Source organism: Physeter macrocephalus, unplaced genomic scaffold (assembly GCF_002837175.3).
Source record: "Physeter macrocephalus isolate SW-GA unplaced genomic scaffold, ASM283717v5 random_240, whole genome shotgun sequence".
NCBI classification, from domain to species: domain Eukaryota; kingdom Metazoa; phylum Chordata; class Mammalia; order Artiodactyla; family Physeteridae; genus Physeter; species Physeter macrocephalus.
The window spans coordinates 62477-83061 of NW_021145526.1; the positions used below are offsets into that span (position 1 = coordinate 62477).

Sequence of the window (20585 nt, forward strand, 5' to 3'; positions counted from 1 at the left end):
GTGTCCCCTGCATCGGCAGGCGGACTCTCAACCACTGCGCCACCAGGGAAGCCCAGGTTTTATCTTTGATTGTAAACCTTTATACTTGGTCATGAGCTCTACCCCGAGTATCCAAGGTGAGATGTCTGCAGGGGCCCGCAGGTGGACCAGTGAGTGTAGCTGGCATCCAGGGGTGCTGGGGCCTTTGGTGAGTTGGAGAGTATCTGTCCTAAAGGGGGAGGGTGCCTCCATTTGTTTGCTGACCAGCAGGAGCAGGAATATGGCTCACTGGGTGTCAACACCAGGGATTTTATTTTTTTGCCCCTGTAAAAATGCCTGGTTTAGAAACGTGATCCGTATAGCCCAGTTTCTGAAAGACCATGCATGAACCCAACAAAACACATCTCTGGGCCACAAGTGGTGGAGGGTTGTGGGTTTGCTTTCTCTGCGTGAGCCTGGAAACAGCACTGTTCATTGCAGGATTTTGGCCACATGATGCAGGAGGTCAGAACAAGCTCCTCCAAGGCCAGGGACTTAAAGTCTGAAAAATAATGGACGCTGGGAGCTCACGTCTCCATACAAAGGCTCCCCTGTTTGGGCTGCTTGCATCTTGATCCTGCTGTGTGTGCATTTTGCGGTAATGATTGTGGTGTATGGATGCCAGGCTGCCAGAGCTGAAACCATTTTTAAAAATGTCTGTGTAATGTCACCCGCACAAGGGAACGAGCCACTTGGAAACCATGCACAGATGCAGCGGAAGCCCAGGATATTAAAATCTTGAACAGTATCATTCTTGCTGAGATTTGCCTGGGTATGGATATGTTTTCCGAGACAGGATGCTGGAGGATATACAATTACAGCAATTTGCTAACCAGCCCCAGACCTCAATTAGTACAGGATCCTCGTTCTCACTGTTGTATGTAAATTAAGACTGTTTCACAAAGGGATTGTTTATGAGGACGGCTATGAGATAGAGACCTTCTATCATTTTTTTTTTCCCCAAGGAAACTGTTTAAGAAAATAAAACCGTAAACACTCTTAAATCACAGTGCGATACGGAAGTGCTGAGAATTTTTCTTTTCAAAAATGAGCATCGGTATTTTTAACTCTGTTTTGGCTCTTCTACATCTCCTCCAGCCCAAGAAGTGCCATCCATGTACTGTGCAATGGAAGGAATTGATTTGTGAGTTAGATAACTACCAGATTGTTCCTCTCCCAACAAGGTCTAAAATATCGCGGAACTCTGAGGATGTTGGATACGGCTTTCCAAATGAGAAACCTTCTACTTTCTCTTCGCCAGCCTAGCATCCGTGCGTCTGTTCACGGAATCCTGTCGGCACATCCGTGCAATTTATCTTTGCGGTTTACTCGTGGAAAACCTTGCGTTTGCCCCAGTTTTGAAGCGTGACCCACGTTACATGTTTATGTGACTACTGTTACTCCAGAAGACTGTGATCTACAATGGACCGTTTTCAACCATTGTTTCAAAAGAACCGCCTCTTCTTTTTCTTCCTCCAAATGCCTCTAGAGTTAACTTTCTAGGTCTGATGCCTTTTAGAGATCCTGGCACTGTTTTTTTTTTTTTGCCTGAAAGTTTCAAAGAGTAGTTATTTCATTTTGCTCCACTGATGGGGGCCCCTTTACTGTTGGCTTGAGGGGAGAGAGTTTGGCAAGGCCACATCTCACAGTGGGGGTGTGTGCGGTATTACGTATTCCAGGCCTTCCCATGCTCCCGTCCCTCCCCCTCCACATTCCCTCCACCTGTTTCCAGTTTTCCTGGAGCCCAGAGTTCCAGCATTTCAAAGTGAACAGTAACATGTGTTTTTTTAAAAAAATGTTGATCATCTTTATGTGTTTTTTAAAATATTATTTGTTTATTTATTTATTTGGTTCCGCCGGGTCTTAGTCGCCGCACATGGGCTCCTTAGTTGTGGCATGGGAAGTCTTAGTTGCGACACGTGGGATCTAGTTCCCTGACCAGGGATCGAACCCGTGCCTCCTGCATTGGGAGCGCGGAGTCCTAATCACTGCGCCACCAGGGAAGTCCCAACGGTAACACGGTTTTTATTTTTATTTTAAAAATTTTATTCGTTTATTTTTTTGGCCATGCCGTGTGGCCTGCAGCATCTTAGGGATAGAACCCGCGCCCTTGTGTGGGAGCATGGAATCTGAACCACTGGATCGCCGTGGAATTCCCAGTAACGAGGTTTGTAATCTGTTCACAGAATCATGCAGTGATCACCACGGTCAATTTTAGAACATTTAACAATCACTCCCCATTCATTGCTCCTTTACCCTGACAACCACTAATCTACTCTCTCCCTCTCTGGATTTGCTTATCTTGAACATTTCACGTAAATGGGATCATTCAATATGTGAACTTCTGTGTCTGACTTCTTTCACGTAGAATAATGTTTTTAAGCTCATCCACGTTGTAGCACACATGACTTGATTCCTTTTTATGGCTGAATAACGTTCCATCGGGTTATTCCATTGTCGTATTTTGTTTTATCCATTCATCTGTTGATGGACATTTGAGTTGTTTCCTCTTCTTGGCTGTTATGGAGAACAGTGCTGTGAATGTTCGTGAATGAGTTTTTGTGTGGTGGATGTATGTTTTCATTTCTCTTGGGTGTAGACCTAGGAGTGTGGTTGTGGAGTCATGGGTTAGCTCTGTGTTTAACCTTTGGAGGAATGTACAGACATTTGTTTTTATTTGTTTATTTTATTTTATTTTCAAATATTTTTTTGGCTGTGCTGTGCAGCATGTGGGATCTTAGTTCCCCAACCAGGGGTCGAACCCGTGGCCCCCTGCAGTGGAAGCGCAGAGTCTTAACCACTGGACCGCCCAGGAAGTCCCCTGTACAGACTTCTGAACATACTCAGGCCTCTTCCACATTTCCTCTCTTGACCTTGCATCTTTCCTATTAGCAGTTCTCCTATTTCTGGCCCCTTCAAAGCCAAACTTCTTAAGAGGAGTGTCTGGGGCTTCCCTGGTGGCACGGTGGTTGAGAATCTGCCTGCCAATGCAGGGGACACGGGTTCGAGCCCTGGTCTGGGAAGATCCCACATGCCGCGGAGCAACTGGGCCCGTGAGCCACAATTACAGAGCCTGCGCGTCTGGAGCCTGTGCTCCGCAACAAGAGAGGCCGCGATAGTGAGAGGCCCACGCGCCGCGATGAAGGGTGGCCCCTGCTTGCCACAACTAGAGAAAGCCCTCTTCCTATTAGCAGTTCTCCTATTTCTGGCCCCTTCAAAGCCAAACTTCTTAAGAGGAGTGTCTGGGGCTTCCCTGGTGGCACGGTGGTTGAGAATCTGCCTGCCAATGCAGGGGACACGGGTTCGAGCCCTGGTCTGGGAAGATCCCACATGCCGCGGAGCAACTGGGCCCGTGAGCCACAATTACAGAGCCTGCGTGTCTGGAGCCTGTGCTCCGCAACAAGAGAGGCCGCGATAGTGAGAGGCCCGCGTACCGCGATGAAGAGTGGCCCCCGCTTGCCACAACTAGAGAAAGCCCTCGCACAGAAACGAAGACCCAACACAAACATAAATTAATAAATTTCAAAAAAAAAAAAAAAAAAAAAAAGAGTGTCTGTACTCACGTCTTGGTTTCCTCACCTCCTGCTTTGTCTTGCCAGCTCCACCCAGACCCTCCACGTTAACAGTTATCACTGGGCTTCCTGTAGACTCCCGTGGATGGTGTCAGTACTCCGGTGTCTTGATCTCACAGAGGCATTGGACCTTGCTGATCATTTTTTTCCTGGAAACTGTCGCTTCCAGTGCCTTTCCTTCGATTTCCCTGGCTCCTTCTCTTCTCCATTAAATGTTGGAGTTGCTGAAAGTCCTCACCTTGCCCAGCACGTTCTTTTCCTGGGTGATCTTGCCCACATCTGTGGCTTTATGACTCACAAATATTGTAATTCCAGCCTAGATTTTTCCTGAGTCGTGATGCGGAAGGCCCGCTGCCCACCTGACTGCCCTACCTGTTGTTCATGGTGTCTCAAACTCAATGTGTCCAAAACCAATTTCACTATCCACCTTCCCTCCTGCTCCCTACCACCCCCTAACAAAACACCTGCTTCTCCACTATGATGAATAAGCCAGGAGGACTCTGCCATTTGGCTAGGCCAGGGATGTGGGACTGATCCTCGATTCTTCTGTCCTTTTGCCTTTTTGTGTCGTTTACTTAAAATAATATATCGTAAACATCACTCTTCTTCAGGTTATCACCAGTGAACTGCAGTAGTCTTTTTTAAAAAAATAAATTTATTTATTTTTATTTTTGGCCGTGTTGGGCCTTCGTTGCTGTGCGTGGGCTTTCTCTAGTTGCGGCGAGCGGGGGCCATTCTTCGTTGTGGTGCGCTGGCTTCTCATCGAGGTGACTTCTCGTTGTGCCATACGGGCTCTAGGCACGTGGGCTTCAGTAGTTGTGGCTTGCGGACCCTGGAGCACAGGCTCAGTAGTTGTGGCGCACGGGCTTAGTTGCTCTGCGGCATGTGGGATCTTCCTGGACCAGGGCTTGAACCCGTGTCCCGGCATTAGCAGGTGGATTCTTAACCACTGTGCCACCAGGGAAGCCCCTGCAGTAGTCTTTTAATTGGTCTCCCATCTCCCTCCACCCCACCTCCTGATCTTTCTAAAAGGAACGTCTCTTCCGGCTACTATCTCCTACCTTAAACTCTTAGGGGCTTGCTTTTGGTTTTAGGATGAAGATCAAAGTCCTAAAATTCTCATGTGCGGGCCTTGCCCACCTTTCCAGCCTCCTGCCTCCACGGCCCCGTTTCTCTCCACTCCAGCCACACTGATCTTCCAGGTCCTCAAAAGGAAGATCCTCCCCTCTCCTTTCTCTCCTAACCTCCTACCCCTCTGGATGCGAAGGCTCCAAATGAGGGTGGGTCCTGCCTTTTGTTTTTGTGCATCTCATTTTCCCCTGTGCCCCTTTTACTACCACTGTGCCTGTTCTAGTTGGTGCACAATAAATACATCTTTTGAATGAATGAGTGAATGATTTGACTTTGTCTACCAGATGGACAGAACATTTTTAAAAATTAATTTTATTTTTGGCTGCGCTGTGTTTGTTGCTGCGCGCGGGCTTTCTGTAGTTGCGGCGAGCGGGGGCTACTCTTCGTTGCGGTGCATGGGCTTCTCATTGTGGTGGCTTCTCTTGTTGCGGAGCATGGGCCCTAGGCTCATGGGCTTCAGTAGTTGTGGCTCGCAGGCTCTAGAGCACAGGCTCAGTAGTTGTGGTGCGTGGGCTTAGTTGCTCTGCGGCATGTGGGATCTTCCCAGACCAGGGATCGAACCCGTGTCCCCTGCATTGGCAGATGGATTCTTAACCACTGCGCCACCAGGGAGGTCTGGACAGCTTTTCTCCTGGAGAAGGATGTAAAAGCAGCGTTTCAGCCAGAGCGGATGGCTTTGTTTCCAGCATCATCGGTGCGTGGAAGTAATTACCCAAGCTCAAATGTCTGCTCTCTGAAACGATTGGTGGCTTGTCTGTTTTTCCCCTCCCCAGGGACACAGTACTCTTTGAAATGGCCCCATTCCCTCTGATTTCTTTCCTTCCCCTGGTATTAAGACCACTTTAAAAAAACAAATTAATTATTTGGCTGCGCCGGGTCTTAGTTGCGGCATGCGGGACCTTTAGTTTTGGCATGCAGGATCCAGTTCCCTGACCAGGGCTGGAACCTGGGCCCCCTGCATTGGGAGCATGGAGTCCCAGCCACTGGACCACCAGGGAAGTCCCTAAGACCATTTTTGATGGGCCCTTTCCCAAACACAAGTGCGATTGTTTTGCTTGCCTGCTTTGGGTTGCCAGTGGCTCCTGAAGATGACCTCAGTCCTGAGCAGAGATTCAAGGCCCTGCTCCATCTGTCCTTTCTGGCAGAAGCTGCCCTCCTATTCAGCCTGCCAGGCCCGAATGTTGGTCCTGTGATGTGCCAGGTTCCTTCCTGCTCCTCGCCGGGTCACACCTTTGTAGATCCTTCCAGGCTTCTCTCCTTGAGGACCTGCCTTCCCCCTGGCTTCTCCACATCCTTGGGAAACCAGGCTCCCCTCTTTCAGAGCCTTCATTTATACCTCCTACAGTGGAGTTCTTTAGCTTCCAAAGTTGAAATCGCCCCGGGGGAATTCCCTGGTGGTCCAGTGGTTAGGACTCTGAGCTTTCACTGCTGAGGGCACGGGTTCAATCCCTGGTTGGGGAACTAAGATCCTGCAAGCTGCGTGGCATTGCCAAACAAAACAAAACAGTAATCACCCAGAAAGTCCCTTAAATTGCCCAGGAAAGGACAGTAATCAGCTCTCATCAGACATTCTCATGCATCCTAAAGGTCTGAGTATTTCCAAGCTAGGCTAAAGGTGGCAAGTCCACGTACACATTTCTAGACATCAAATCATTACGCCTTGAAGATCCCTCCAGTAGGGGTGGGTGGAGGATTCTGAAGGGTGCTGCTTGCCTGCTAGGCTTCCTCCCTTGTCTGTTATATATTGAGCTTCTATAGCTATGCTTGTCTGATAAGGTAGCCACTAGCTCTATGTGGCTGTTTTAATTTACATTAATTAAAAAAAATTCCTTCCTCAGTTACAAGTGCCCAGAGGCTGCACAGATATTAGACAGCACAGATACAGAATGCTGCCATCATTATAGAAAGTTCTATTGGACAGCACTGCACTACAGCTTTCATATATTAATATGTCATGCTGGATGCAGTAGGTGGAAACACCTAGCCACAGATTGGCACAGCATAGAACATGCTCAAAAAATTACTGTATCGGTGTCTTAAGTTTCACTTGATTAGATTCTCCTGGGCCTGCTCTTTCTTATGTAAAGAGAGAATACAGCTATCTTCCCATCTTCCCAAGTTGGCATTTCTTATCCAGGCCACACTGAACCTCCTTTCTGCCGGGCCCTTTGGCATCTTGGCACATTGGCTGGGGGAAAATAACCCAGAATGTGCTGGGCAGCCCTCTCCCCAGCCTTCAAAATGCTCTGCTGTCGAATTCATTTCACTGTGTGTCTCCTCACCTAAACTGGTAAGGGGACCAGGTCTCTCTGACCTTTTTAATGTGAGGCAAGTGATTTGTAAGTAGCTGCTCAGTAAATGCTTTTTGAATAAAGACTCTCTCCCAAGAAATAGAAACTAATTAAGGGAAGAAAATGGTTTATTGGATTTTCCTTTCAAATGATAAAATCAGTGCATCTCCTGGCAACAAACTAAACGAAGTATACAAAAAAAAGGCTAAAAATTCTCTGCCAGGTAACCTATGTTAACAGTTCGATATACTTTTCCCCTCTCTCTTAGAAAAATATAAACAAATATATATACCATGTTGGGCTTGAACTGTCTAGATCTTGGCCATTCTAGCAAAGTATCCTTTATCTGTTATCCCTCTGTTTACACCTCGTGCCCTTCTGTGCTTTACTCTGCCTTGAAGGGATTTTCAAGGTTACATTTAATTATCTTGACAGTTAAGAATGATGGAAACCTTGGCAAATGGGGAATTTCATGTTCCATCCTAAGGGTGGGGGAAACAGCCTGGAGGATTGTACTATGTGGAAATGGGGACCTTGTGTGCCTGGATCTTGATTTTTGTTGTTGTTGTTGTTTGAGAACCTAGTAATCTGGATTTCCAGATGCAATTTCTCCTAATTTTAAAATTTTGACAACTAACTTAAATTTTATTTAATTAATTTATTATTATTTTAAAATAAATTTATTTTATTTTTATTTTTGGCTTTGTTGGGTCTTTGTTGCTGTGCGCGGGCTTCCTCTAGTTGCGGCGAGCGGGGGCTACTCTTCGTTGTGGTGCGCAGGCTTCTCACTGCAGTGGCCTCTCTTGTTGTGGAGCACGGGCTCTAGGTGCATGGGCTTCAGTAGTTGTGGCGCACGGGCTCAGTAGTTGTGGCTCATGGGCTCAGCAGTTGTGGCTCATGGGCTCTAGAGTGGAGGCTCAGTGGTTGTGGCGCACGGGCCCAGTTGCTCCGTGGCATGTGGGATCCTCCCGGACCAGGGATCGAACCTGTGTCCCCTGCATTGGCAGGCGGATTCTTAACCACTGCGCCACCAGGGAAGCCCTAACTTAAATTTTAAAAGAATTACCCAGCTGTGGGTGGACTGGATTCAGTCTGGGGTCCTTCAGTGGGCCACCTCTGGCCCAGGCCATGGCTGTCAGTTTCCCTAGATGATTTCCGGGCACTTGCTTCCCTCCTAGATCACTGGTTCATCTCATTGGCTGTCACTCGGGCCCTCTTCCTAATAAGGCTGACCTGGTTTTGTCTTTCACCTCCTTAACCAGCCTCTAGTAACTCCCCATCGCCACACAGGAATGTGGGGACCGTCTTTCAAACCAGGCTGCTATTTCTTGGGTTGGGACCAGATATACTAGTAGTTGCTGAGAGTTGCTTGACAGATATCTTTCAGTTCTAGACTCTCAAGCCTGGTGAGATGCTTCCCTCTGAGAAGCCCGAGGGAACAAGGATGGAGACAGGAAAGAGCAGATTTAATTTCTCTCGATGCACGCCTTTTGAGTGGGACGGAGGGGAGATGAACTTGAAAAGTCATTTTTTACTTTCCCTTTTTGAGGCTGAACCCATATTGCTGGCTTCACATGGATAAGTACCTGGGTGATGGACCTCTTGCTTTATCCTGCTGGGGCAGCGCTGGACAATCCAGGAGAGCATTAAGGGAGGTGTGGAAAAGAGAACCCCAGCCTTAAAAGGGTCTGATAAGAAAAAGGGCAAAGATGGGGACTTCCCTGGTGGCGCAGTGGGTAAGACTCTGTGCTCCCAATGCAGGAGGCCTGGGTTTCGATTCCTGGTCAGGGAATGAGATCCCACATGCATGCCGCAACTAAGAGTTTGCATGCCACAACTGAGGAGCCTGCCTGCTGCGACTAAGATCCGGCGCAACCAAATAATAAATAAATAAATAAAGTTGTGTTGCTAAAGAATTAAAAAAAAACCCCAAAACTTAAACAAAAAAAGGGCAAAGAATCTGGACTAAAAAATTTGGTTAAATGGTCATCACAGTAGGGGTTCTCCCAGTGGGGAGAATGTTTTCCCTGGAGAAAGTCATTCCTCTTTTCTAACGCTAAATTCTGCAAGGATAGCTCTCCCCAAGAAGACTGGGGAAGAGAGTTAGGAAATGAGTGGCCTGAGAAAACCCTCTCCTGAGTTTTCCCCCTTTGGTTTCTCAGTAATTGCGTTTAGCTGCAAGGCCCCATCACATTCAGGATATAAATCCTCACTTAATCGCCTACTTTGGGGGAAATGGGCTCTTTAGGCCAGAAAGGAGAATGGCTGAGTACCTGTTGAAAAGGGAGTTTCCTCCTCTAGTTTCTTTCTGACCCTGGAACGGCCAGGCTCCCTTTTGTGTAATCTTCCCTGTCCACTTCACGGCCCTACGGCCGTCTTGGTTTGCCGGGACAAATTCTTAGACCAGGGAGGAAAAACTGGATTTTCCAGTGATCACACTCTCATTTAGCTGATCAGAGGTATTGTTTGGGGGCTGCCTCTAAGCCAGACTGTGTGTCAGGCACTGGGCTACAGCAAAGAAAGTCACAAAAACTGAGATCAAGGTCACATGCTGGAGGAGACACAATGAACAAGCGCACCAGCAAAAAAGAAAATAAGTCGCAACAATTTTCAGCTGGAGACGACCACAGTGAAGAGGGAAAGAAACCTACTTTAAGATGATACCGTAAGAGGGCTGGAGACTTGGGGTGGCCACGGAAGGCTTCTCTGGGGAAGTGACATTTAAGCCAAAAGTTGAAGTTGTCAGCTATGGGAAAGTTGGGCATACAGCGTTCTAGATGGAAGAGTCAGCAAGGACAAATGAGCTTGGCTCGTTAGAGGCTGTTTGTGGTTAGGGTTGAGTGAAAGGAGGAGAAAAGGTGGGCGGGGCCAGATCCCTGGGGGTGTGGTAGATTCTGATAAGATGCTGGGTGTCTACAGTAAGCCGCTTGGCGGGTTTTTAAAATTAATTAATTATTATTTATTTAGCTAGCTGCACTGGGTCTTAGTTGCGGCACGCAGGATCTTCGTTGTGGCATGTGGGATCTTTAGTTGCAGCATGTGGGATCTAGTTCCCTGAGTGGGGATCTAACCTGGGCCCCCTGCATTGGGAGCACAGAGTCTTAGCCACTGAAACACCAGGGAAGTCCTCGCAGGTTTTAAGTGTAGGGGACTGCTTATTTTATTTAGGTTTGAAGAAGGCTGCTAGCAAGGGCAAGTGAATAGTCCCAGGGCTTGGATCAAGGTGGCAACTGTGAAGGGTGGACTGAACGGGAACAGGCAGAAGTGAGGGTGAGCAGGGGAGGAACAGCTCTCTGCAGAGCGCTTGCTATGTGCCAGATACCACGTAGGCACTTCCATGCCTCCGTCCTGACCCTGCCGGGTTCAGCATTCTTCACGCATGTTGCAGATTATGGGGATTCTGAGGCCTCCTCTCTCCCAGGCTTCCTGAGCCTCATTTGAGTAGGGAGGAGAGGGCATTAGGAGGCGTCCTGGGGTGGAAGGTCAATCAGCAAGGGTAGGGCTGGGTCTGTGGGCCACCACCTGGTGCTTCTGCTTTGATCTGGAAGGAAATCCTAAGCCCTGAGGGGATTTTGAGGCTGGCTTGGGTTGAACTTGTGCCAGCCTGGGAGGACTTACTGTGAAAGTTTGTATTTCCCATCAGTGAACCCCTTTCAGAAGCCGGTTGAGAAGGGCTGATCGGGCGCAAATCAGGGTGAAGATGCATAATGATTTGGAGAAACTGGCTTGAGATTTCTGGGTTAATGTCTTTTCTCTGCCCTGATGCCTCCTTCCCCTAAAGGAGAATTACCTACCAGTAATAACTGGTGGTGCTTTGATGAGCTATTCACTGTGAGTGCATTGCCTCCTTTATTCTTAACAACCCTTTAAAGAAGAGTCAGTTACAGCTCTAACAGTTACAGCTGAATTGACTGAGGCACAGAGAGGCTAAGTAACTTGCTGAAGAACACACAGCAGGCAGGTGACAGGGCTTGGATTCAGAGCTGGTGGCTTGGCTCCGGAGCCCACACCCTGAACAACAGCATTGTGTTGACAGTGGCTGGCACCCAGCATGCCCTTAGTGATGGAGAATTACAAGGTGGCATCCCGGAACTCGGGGAAGTCACTTGACTGGTTTGGAGGGCTTTGGAGTGGGACCCAGCTGTGATGGAGCCCCCAGCATGCTGCTTTGACCTGCTTGCCTCAAGGCCACAGAAGATTTTGCCTCTCTGAGCCTCACCTATGAAATCGGTACAAAAGCACCATCCTTGGACTTCCCTGGTGGTCCAGTGGTTAAGACTCCGCGCTTCCACTGCAGGAGGCAGGGGTTCGATCCCTGGTCAGGGAAGTTCTGCATGCCACGCGACATGGCCAAAACAAAAACCAAAACCCATCCTTACGTCGTGGGATTTTGGGGAGGATTCGTAAAGTAGCTTCTTAATAAACATTAGCTGTGAATCACATGAGCCCAGTTTGAGAAGGAAAGAGGAGAGAGATTTTCCTGGCTACCCCTCTCCCTAATGTGTATTCACAAATTCCCGGAATTTGTCCTGCTCAGCTTTTTGTCCATCTGTAATCAGTTGCTTATTCAGTATTTCTAGGTTGAACATATTCTGTATTCATCCTGTATTTACTAGCCACTTCCTCATGGGCTTGTTTCTCTCTGGGCCTCAGTTTCCTCATCAATAAAATGAGGAGTCTCTGGTCCTACCTTCTTCTAGAACTGTGGTGAGGAGTAAGTCAATTGACATTTGTATCGGGAACAGTGTCTCACAGGTGATAAGTGGTCAACAAAAGGTAGCTGTTATTACTATTATTTGTTTCTGGCTGCCCTCCCACGGCGGGCAGGGCCCTTCCCTGGGAGCCCAGATGTCTAGGAGTTGCTCAGTGACTATTTTGTTGACTGACTGGTCCCATTGTTTTCTTCTCTTTGAAATCTGAAGTCAGGGCCGCCAGGTGAAACATAAGGCACTATTTTCCTCTTAATGGTTGCAGACGTCTCTGTGGGTGGTGTATTGACAGAAGGTTAGACCTGCATGGCAGCTTGCTGGACGTTTCTTTACCACCAGGGTTTCTCAACATCGGGTGCTGTTGACATTTCCTGGGTCTGATCTTTCTCTGGGGTGGGGTGCTCTCCTGTGCACCGTGGGGTGTTTAGCAACATCCCTGGACTCTGCCCGGTAGATGCCAGTAGCAACCCCTCTCTCTTTGCCTAGGGGTGACAACCGAAAGTGTCTCCAGACATTGCCAGGTGTCCCCTTGGGGGGGGGGGGACCGGGTTGAGAACCACTGTTTTTCACCGTTCTAGTCACCTGAGCCCCTTAAAAGTAGCACCTGAGATTAATGCCGGGGCGGGGTGGGGGGATGTTCTGAATTCCTTCTGCTTGCTGGGGGCTGGGGATACAGACCTGTTCCCTGGCATGTAGTGAGAGTCCCATAAATCTTGTTGTTATCATCCATTTCTCCCCCTAGTCACTTAAAAATACCTTAAATAGTTAAATACGTGACAGGGATCCGAAAGAATTCAAAGAGGAGTTCAGTGTTGGCTGATTTCCTGGATGTTCCTCCAGGCCTTTGCAAACCCAGAACCCACGCAGCTCCTATTTCTTTCACCCAGGTTCTATTTCTGGCCTTTTTTCACATGAATTTTGCCCCAGGCCAGTACATAAAGACGTGATTCCTTCTCTATTTCATTTTATGGCTGCATGTCAGTCCCCTATGGATGACATTGAAGTTACTTCCCATCTTTGGCTTCCATCTAAGGTGTGTTGCAAGGGCTGTGCTAATCCATCCTTCCGTGCACTCTTAAGCCTGGGGACCTCCGTATCCAGGTGATGTTAAGCATCCTTTTGACCAGGGTAATTTGGGTGACATTCTGGGCCTAAAAATCTTTGCGTCCTCAAAAAAAAGGCCATGAGGTGACTAGTGGGCCGGTCCCTTCTTCCCTGGTGTCTTCCTAGAGAATTTTCTTAGTCTTCGTTAAGGTGACTTTTAGAGAGGCCAGAACCGCCCAGGGCGTGTGGGGAACGTTGCCTGGTTATGAGCTGCAGCACCTCTTCCTCCATCTGCCCCCTTCCCTCCAGCCTCTTCATCCCCCTTTCTTCTCCAGCCCGCTTTGCTGCTTCAGCTGCTGCTGGCAGTCTTTTTGTTTTTGAACTGTTCCTCTGACGCTGTAACTGCCCATTGCAATTTGAAAGCCACCCACCAGCACCTGAACTTGCCAGAACCTGAGCTGAGTCCCTGCAGCCTAGATAATAATGCACATGGGCTTCAGCCACTAGAAAGAACCAAGGCCTGCTGCGAGCTTGCTCCTCCGCCAGCTACCGTAAAGGCCAAAGGCAACTGGTTTCTCCACATTTTCTTTGTGGTGATTTGGCAGAGTTTTCAGGGCCTCAAATGTGTACACAATGTCGGATGCAAGCCTTCTGGGCCTGGACCTGCTGAACGGGTGGGTGGGGTGCAGCAGTTTTTCTTGTAGGGAGTTAGGCCCAGCCTCCCCCTCTCTGTGAAGACCGAAAGAGCTTGGCATTCTGGAACCAGGAAATTCCTGTTGAGATGTCGTCGTTTTTTCCAGAGGGCTTCATCCCAGCTGAGGGACGTGCTCGGGGAGAAAGGGCTCCTTGGTGGCAATTGCCTCTAGATGTTGAGGCCTAAACAGTGAATTCATTTGTAAATCAGCCTCTTCTCCCTCGTTGGAAGCAATTTCTGTCTTGCCTGGAGAGTTTGGAAGTTTATCTTTTACATATGAATGTGCCCATTAATCACCGCTTCTGCATTATTGGGAGGGAGGGGGAGAGAGAGAGAGAGAAGTGGAGGGAGGAGGAGAGAGGAGAGGGATGGGGAGGGGGGAGGGGAGGGGAGGGGAGAGGGAGATTGAGTTTGTGTGTGTACAGTGGGAAGATGGTTTTCTCATTTCTGGGAGAGGCACATCAGAACTAAAGATAATTGGAAACAATTATTTCAAAACACCTTCAAAATGCAAACCATCCCAACTTCATCCCCCTACCTCCACCCGCCTTCTGATATGTGCACTCCAGCGAGTAGAACCACTGCAGCTTGTTGTGTTTATCCACATCAGCGAAATAAATGGCTCTTCGGTGCTCGCGCTGAAGATTTTCAGCTCAGCCGAGCTGCCGTCTGCCGAGGGTGGTAAATTAGAGCCGAAAGCCCAGGGACGCGAAGGCACGTCGCCGGGCCTCGGGCTGCCTGATTGCAGGGAGGTGAGGCTGTCCTGGCCGCGCTGGTCAGCCTGGTAAGTGGTGACTCTTAGCCTGTCGGCTGTGCTGCTTCCTCCTCCCCCTGGGAGAGGCTGCTGAGGATCCGGAAGCAGGAATGTGTGCCGTGTGGGAGCCTCAGTTCTCTTTAAAAGAGAGGCTAGGCCCTCAGAACAGCAGAGCTTTCTCGATGGCAGGTAAGCGCCCCATCCCAGGGTTACCTGCCCCTCGCTTGCTTGGCCTGTGCGGTACCCAGCTTCCCGGTACAGTGACATTTCCCCCAAGTTGAGAGTGACCCTCTTCCTCCCACTGCCTCATCTCCATTCCAGCCCTTCTTTTCCTGATCTGGAAGTTCACAGTCACATGCGGGAGACCTTTTAGGAGCCCAGCTTAGGCCAGTGCAGCCTTTCCCCGGGGAGGCCCAGGCTGCGGCCCCGTCTTCCAGAGTCTGTGGGTCCAGGAGATGCTCCGAGTCAGCAAACTATTCGCCTGAGAGTTTCCGTCGCTTACGTGTTCCTTGTGGCTTGGACGTTGTCTGTGGCAAGAAAATTGATGTGCCCTCCCCACCCCCATGCTTTGCTCTCGATTCCTCTCCTTTTCTGGTCCCTGGCCTGGAGGACATTCCGGGCTTTTGTTTGATTAGGATGTAATTACTGGCTGGAGAGGGCCCTAAGATTCCTGGGGAGGGAGGTCTGTTAAGGTACCCGCTCTGTGTCTTTGGGAAACGCCTTGAAATGATGCACTGCGCTAGGCTCTGCTGCTCCTGGAGAGCAGCGTGTGGTCACGTTTGGGGGAGGCTGTGGCGAGGGCTGGCAGTTACCCCGCGTGTCCTCGTGGCCGAGCCTGCACAGGCCTCTGCCCCTGCGCCTGCCTTGGCCGTTACAGGAGGAAACCTGGACTTTGCGCGGTCCGGTGGACGTGGAGAAATCGTGCCCTGGGCTGATTCCCGGCTCCACTTTATATAGGCTGGCGTTTCCGTAACTGAAGCTGTGGCATTGATTTAACATGCTCCTCGGAGAGCTCAGCTCTGCTTTTGGAGAGGGATGGTGGTGGAGGAAGCAGAGGGGAAAGAGGAGGAGGAAGAGGAATGTGTGTGGCTTTAAAAAAAAAAACAAAACAGCTGCTGTTTACTGAGTGCTTCCTCTCTGCCAGGCATTACACTAAGAGCATCACATGAATTAACTCGTTTAATCTGTGGATAACTCCACGGGGTACCACCATCTCCATGTGACGGAAGGAAGAGCAGAGGCACAGAGAGGTTAAGGAGCTTGCAGGATGGCAGCAGGACTAGGTCCTGACCACGCTGTATCCTCTGCCACCTGGCCTGACTTCGCTGTAGGGTGACCACTTGACTGTCCGTCTCCAGCCAACCAGTGGTTGGTCACCCTACTTCCGTGGCCTTGGCTGCTGGTTCGGGCCTGTTGACCGAGAGTCTTCCATTCAGCCCCTGTCCATCTTGCCATTGACCTCATCAAGGAAATTTAACACCCACAAAAACACACCACGGGGCCGGTCCTCCAGGCCCTGGAGTCCAGGGGAGGCGCCCGGCCTTCAGCTGAGGCCTGTTCTCTCTCCGGAGGAGACAATTTCCCTGTAACTGGTGTGTCATTTCCTAGATTCTGGAGAAGGACGAGTGCTGTGACTCAGGCGCCGGATGTGGGTGGGGGTGGGGTGTGCCTGGCCTGGATGGACGGACACTGGGAAGCAGTGTTGGAGGAGGGGAGATGGCCGCGCAGCCCCCCAGCCTGTTCTGTGGTGTAGACCAGCCTGTGGTGCCACCAGTGAAGGTCGGGAGGTGAATCTGCTTCCTGGGAAGCGCCTTTGGGAGAACAGCTTGCATCATCAGCGAGTGACACACCATGATTTCCCACTTTCCTCCCGGTTCCTGGAGCTCTCCAATCCCCGCAGCCCACCGTCTGCAGCTGGAAAGGAAAAAGGCAGAATGACAGTGTACTCCTAAAACATTTTGAGACCCTGAATTAGGAAGTCTTTGGGCTGCAGAGCTGAGACAAACCTCTCCCTGGGGTGAGGCCACCCATTGGGCCTTCGGAGCCACACTGCCTGGGTTCACATCCCAGCCCGGCTACTTGTGTGATCTTGGGTGGGTGACTTAGAGGGAAGGACGTGAAAGGCATTTTGAACAGGGTCTGGTGCATTGTGTGCAATACAAGAACATCTTAGTTGTTAATACCCGCGGCTCAGGAAAGCTAAGAGGCTGGGTTATCTTGAAGGAAGGCGTCCCTTAGGTCAAGGGACATCTAGGAAGGCCTGAGCGGGATTATTTCTGGCCTATCACAAGACACGGATTCAGGGAGGGTGTCGTCACATGCTTGGTTCCTAAATACCCAGTAGATCTCGCCCTATTATTAAGATTTCAGTGAAGTGGCACGGGAGGGGAAAATTCTCCTGCTTCCTGAGTCACTGCTCCGGCCTTTTCTTCTAGACGGCTCTACTCCCTCGCCCACGTTAACTCCTTCAGAACCAGACTTATTTTGGGACGGAGGGGGTGGGCCAGCCCTGTAGAATCCCGGGTCCTTCTACTTGCCAGGAAGGTCTTTCAGATCAAGGGTGAACCGTTTCCCTGGTGATTCACTGTACAGTGGCTGTGTGTCATCATTCACGTTTATACATGAAATGCATTTAGAAATATGTCCCTGTCAGAATTAAATCATTAAAGAGGGGAGGAAAAAAAACCCCACAAAACCTTTGACTCAGCTTTCTGGAAAAGGTCCTCAAGGCAGCTTTGTTACCATGACTCCAGCAAGGTTCCCACCCACCATTCTATCACCAGCAGAGGCCTAGCCTCCATTGGAGTGGGTAGGTTTTTAAGTTAGAATGCTGGCTTGCTGGCTTGCTGTCTCATATCTGGGAAGGACACGAAATCCAGCCAGCATTTCTCAATTTTTCTCCCCAAGAGGCTTCAGTGAAAGCCTCTGCTGTTGACAGATGTGTCTGTTGTGTCGATTCTATTAAATTTCTACCCCTTGGATACAGCCACTGAACGCTCATTGACTCTGGAGGGAGTCGGTGTGTTTGTAACCAGGAATGGAATTGGGGTTTTTCTCTTTTGCTCAGATTAGAGGGTTGTGGATCCTCTTAGGTTATGGGCAGCCTTGGGGCAGACCCCTCCTCTCACTGAGTTAGACCCTGCTGCCCTTTCGTTTCCTGGTGGCCTTAGGTAAAACGGTCTCCTTAGCGCTCAATGGCTTATGAGTATATTCGTTTCTAGCGATCCCCCCGCCCCGCTTTCACACGGAATTGAAGAATTGCAAAGTTAAGAGAGACTTTACGATCCTCTGGCCTTGTAGTTTTTTTTAATCTTTAGAGTTGATGTCTCCTGTGAGAAGGTGAAGTAGGCTATGGCCCCTCTTCCCAAGAAACTGCATCCACGTACAGAACCTTGGCATGCGGATCATGGGGCCCTGAAGCATTTTCATGGGCTCCAGGTAAGAACTGGGCTGTTCCTTTTCTCCACCTCTCCTCCCATTATACAGATGTGCCCCTGAGGCCCTGAGAAGTAGGGGGAGTCGCCTGGGGTCATGTGTTTAGCTGTTTTCATTCTTTCGCCTTGCCTCCTTGCTTGGCTTTCACTTCCTGGGTTCTGAACCAACCCTACAGGTAGCGATGGGGAAGGGGGAAAGTTTGTGTTTGATTACAGACCATGGTATGGGGAATCACAAAAAACTAGGGTTTGAGTCCTGATTCTGTCCAGACTGCTTCGGCTTCCCGCCCTTGGGTGAGTCCTTTATCAGTTCCTTTGTTTTTGAGGCAGAGGTAGTAGTACGTGGATTTTCGACTGTGTGGAGGTCGAAGCCCAAACCCCTGTGTTGTTCAAGGGTCAGCATTACTTGTTTTTTTCCCTGAATTTGTTCCTAGCTTTCTACTGGCCTGACGTTGCTTACGTGCTCTCTTTCAAAATCTGTCCACAAACGGAGTAATACATGCGAAATCAAAACCTTGGCCCAATGGCTTTCCCTTTTTGCCTGGCTAGGGTGCCATTTCTTCTGGGACACATCTCCTTTGAGCCTTTTCTTAAATGGGCTTTTCTTTTTTTTTTTTTTGCGGTACGCGGGCCTCTCACTGTTGTGGCCTCTCCCGTTGCGGAGCACAGGCTCCGGACGCGCAGGCCCAGCGGCCATGGCTCACGGGCCCAGCCGCTCCGCGGCACGTGGGATCCTCCCGGACCGGGGCGCGAACTCGGTTCCCCTGCATCGGCAGGCGGACGCGCAACCACTGCGCCACCAGGGAAGCCCCTAAATGGGCTTTTCTTAAATGCCCATCCTCTGACACTTGAGCAGAGTTACTTGGGTTTATTAGATCCACGTAGAACAAATCCCAAACTCCTTCCTGGGGTCTGCACGCTCACGCTGATCAGCCCCAAGTTTGTCCATTTGGTGACATTTTTTATCCTGAATCAGGTCTCTGTCATTTGCTCATTACTGGCTTTGGTTTTCACCCGCTGCTTTTTTATGTGACGCTGAACCTTCTAAATATTTCCTTTTAAATTTTCCTTATTTTGATAAAGTAGTCCAGGCACATGATAAATAAGGGCACATGGTGGAAAATAATCCCTCCCCCACCCATTGCAAGCTCTCCTCCCCTGAGGCAACCACCAGTCTCCATTAAGAGCCTGTATTTCTTGTGTTCAACCAGGAATATTTTAGGCTTATGTAAATTATGAATATATATAAAACATCTTTTAAAAAAAAATTAAAAAGAAAAAATAGAAGACAAAATAAAACAGAAAGATAAAGACAAAAAAAAGAGAAAGACAAAACCCCCATATTTCTTGGGCTGTGTGTGTTAGTCTGTTAATGGCGCTAGACATGCATTGCTTTTTTTTTTTGATAAATTTATTTATTTTATTTCTGGCTGCATTGGGTCTTCGTTGCTGCACGCAGGCTTTCTCTAGTTGCGGCGAGCCGGGGCTACCCTTCATTGCAGTGTGCGGGCTTCTCATTGCGGTGGCTTCTCTTTGTTTCGGAGCATGGGCTCTAGGCACGTGGGCTCAGTAGTTGTGGCTTGTGGGCTCTAGAGCACAGGCTCAGTAGTTGTGGTACACGGGCTTAGTTGCTCCGCGGCATGTGGGATCTTCCCAGACCAGGGCTCGAACCCGTGTCCCCTGCATTGGCAGGCGGATTCTTAACCACTGTGCCAGCAGCAAAGTCCCAATACCATACTGTTTTGATTACTGTGGCTTTGTAGTATAATCTGAAGTCAGGGAGCGTGATTCCTCCAGCGCTGTTCTTCCTTAAGATCGTTTTGGCTGTTCGGGGTCTTCTGTGTTCCCATACAAATTTAAAAATTATTTGTTCCAGTTCTGTGAAGAATGCCATTGGTATTTTCATGTGTTGCTCTTTTAACCTGATGCAGAAGCTTGGAGATTGTCATACGTCAGTTTGTCTAGAGGTGCCTCATTCTTCTTCATGGCTGTATCCCGCAGTATGTTATCAGGCCAACTCCCAGTTTGTGGACACGTAAGTCCTTTCTAGTCTTAAGTATAACACACAGTGCTGCAGTTGAATCATCTTGCATGTGCTTTGCTGCCCTGTGACCATGTCTATAGAATGTGCTTCTAGGAGGAGATGGTCGGGTCAAAGACCCTATAGAGAAAGTGAGAGTTTTTACATATGGTGGGGAAGTGGTGTGAGGATCCCTGTGGGAATGAGAGGAGGTGCTCTCTGGGGAAACTTGCCAATCCCAGGCTGCATCTTTTTAGTGCATTTTCCCACTAACTAGCTGGTGTGTGCTGCTGGGCCAACCCTTTGGCTTCTCCAGGCCACTGTTTTGATGTCTGTGGGATGGTCCCCTGACGCTGGGGTCTCTTCTCCCTCAAGGTGTCTGTGGTTAGCATTTAATTTCCTCTCGGGGCTGTGTCTCAGTGCAGCAACCTGAACATTTGTTCAGGATTTTCCTGCAGTCTGCCTGGTGAGCCTGGGGAACTCCCTTGTGTAGACTGGATTTTGCAAAAGTGGTCCATTGTCTTTATGAGCCTGCTGGAGGATGCTCCAGCTTTCAGTCAAAAGTAAACCACTAGGAGGCCTTGCATGTGGCCGTCTTGGACCCTGTTGATCTGCCCCAGTGGCTCCTGTCCAGACAAAGGGCTGTGACACACAGCACAGCCTGCTTGCTGGGACTTGCCTGAGAGGTAACCCTGGACGGGGAACGTCATCAGGCCATCTTTGCGGATAGTCGTCTTTCTGGACTCCGCATCCCGTCTCATCACCTGTGCTCTCGGCATAGCTTTCTCCTCTAATCGTGCCTGTAGCTTTCGTTCCTCAAGGATAGAAGGTGCCCCTGGGCATTCCATTGTATCCTCCCTAAGCTAACAGGGCAGCCATCTGGCATGGAATAGATTCAGATCTTCGCAGGTGAAGATT

At 49.4% G+C, this 20585-nt stretch overlaps 1 long non-coding RNA gene across 2 annotated transcripts in view; it reads left to right on the forward strand.

The window, feature by feature from the left end:
• LOC114484973 (uncharacterized) overlaps positions 1 to 19675 on the forward strand; it is a 36466-nt gene extending 16791 nt beyond the window's left edge. For both annotated transcript variants that reach the window (XR_003678395.2, XR_003678394.2), the window contains exon 4: positions 19579 to 19675. This is a non-coding gene — a long non-coding RNA (uncharacterized lncRNA). The remainder of the gene's footprint in view (positions 1 to 19578) is intronic.
• Positions 19676 to 20585: the final 910 nt, after the last annotated feature.